Here is a 1,973-nt window from a genome sequence, read left to right on the forward strand (position 1 = left end):
GAATTGACTAGTGTATGCCTGAAAACACTGTTTATAAAGTCTTATATATTTTAAATTTCATCAATATTAGCACAGATATATGCCTATATATAGAATAAAAAGAAGTCACTCTGCACTCACTATGATACTTGCTAGCTACAATTAATGCACTATTGCTAAATTCCTAAGTCCTATTCCTAAATCCTGTTCTTAAATTAACTGAGCCTGGATCTAGTATGGTAAAATGAATCAGTAAAGAGTTACACTTGGATATGAAGTTTTATTCACACCAGCCCTGTGACCTGATTTGTGCAGGAAAATTCTAGTGTGTTTCCTACAGTCTACCCTTACCCATTTTATTACTCTGTATGTTACCTATAATATTCAGATAACAACATCTTTAAATATATACTGCTTTAAATATATACTGTTAATCTTATATGCCTGATCAAGAAAAATGGGAGGTTAAGAATTTGATGTAGTAGACCTGGTCTTATGCCTCTCAGAAAATCTACTTTTGCAATCAAGGACTAATATACACTGTACTACCTTAGTTCAGCACCATGGGTGTATGCATGGAGATACAGTCTATAATTACATTGTCTTATAACATTTCCCCTTGCCTTTCTGAATTTACAAAATGGAACTGTATGGAGTTATGGATGAATCAACGGTGAGCCAGGGTGGCAGAAAGTGTTTTTAGAGCCTCGCTGTGTTTACAGAGAAATTCAGAAAGCGTGTAGTGAAGGAGGCTGGGGATGCCAGGAAGAGAAATAACGGAGGTGTTTAAGACAGCTGAAGAACTTGCTTCTATATCTGTGCTGGAGAGATCCCATTTTTTTATCCTAAGAAGGTCACCTTACCCAGACTTTTCAAAGAAGTTCACTGACTGTGTAGCCTTCATTTTCTGAGTGCTTGATTTGAGGCTGTACTATGGTGTTAAATAAGTGCTGAACACACAGAGCTGCAAATAGAAACAATCAGTGCTGTGCTTTGAGCATATTAAGTGCTATATATTGCTATGTACTTGGAAAAAATTTGGTCCCATCTGTATCAAATAGGGTTCTCCAAGTTAGTAGTTTTTTTTTTTTTTTTTTAACCTCAATTATTGTATACCTCCCTTTTCTGAAACTGCAGAATTGCCTATACATCACTTAGGACATAATGAAGATAAATTAATTAATGTTTGTGCAGGAATAAAAAGTCAATAATGAAATTAATAACTTGGCTTTCAGAGTGGGTTGAAGAGGTGTAGTAAATAAAACATGTGACCCTTTGTTAAACAATGAGAAGGAAACAAAATCCTGAGTAACTTTTCACTAAATCAGTATCAAGAGTTTTGTGCGGTGGCTAAGGCATGCAGCTTTGCCATAAGGCAGAGCTTAATCAGGAGACTAAAGTTTGTGTCACAAAGGAAGTGTCTTGATGTGTTTTTTTTTAAATATTTTACTTCTGTGACTTTAGTAAAGGTTCTAAAAATGTGTGTGTGGTTTGTTTGTTTGTTTTATCTTTAATCCCATAGTTATTTTTCAAAGACTTAAACTAAAAAAAAAAAACAAACCAAAAAAACCAAAAACCATGTAGTACTGTACTGAAAATCATACAAAGCATCAGTGGGTTTGGATTTGCTACCCCCTTTTACTAGAGCTATTGAGCTAAATGAAGGTAGCAGAAGTTTTTGTCCTCTCTGTGGACAAGCACTGGTGAAGAATAGTGCAGTAAACCAGAACAATTTTAAGACAAAAAAATCAGGGATTTAATTTTGGGCAGTAGGGGACACTATGTTTTACTCACATTAATTTCTAATATCTTTGACTAGCAATCACGAGATTCACCTATCATTTTTTCTCCACATCTATCCTCCCATTCTTTTCATAAATGACTTTTCCCACACCACCACTGATCTCTGTTTTTCTTATCCACTTCTGCTGCTCATTCTTCAGATGTTCTTCCTATATTTCTAGTCAGCTCCCAGCTCCCTTCCCTGTCCATCC

Source organism: Merops nubicus, unplaced genomic scaffold (assembly GCF_000691845.1).
Source record: "Merops nubicus isolate BGI_N331 unplaced genomic scaffold, ASM69184v1 scaffold6798, whole genome shotgun sequence".
NCBI classification, from domain to species: Eukaryota; Metazoa; Chordata; class Aves; order Coraciiformes; family Meropidae; genus Merops; species Merops nubicus.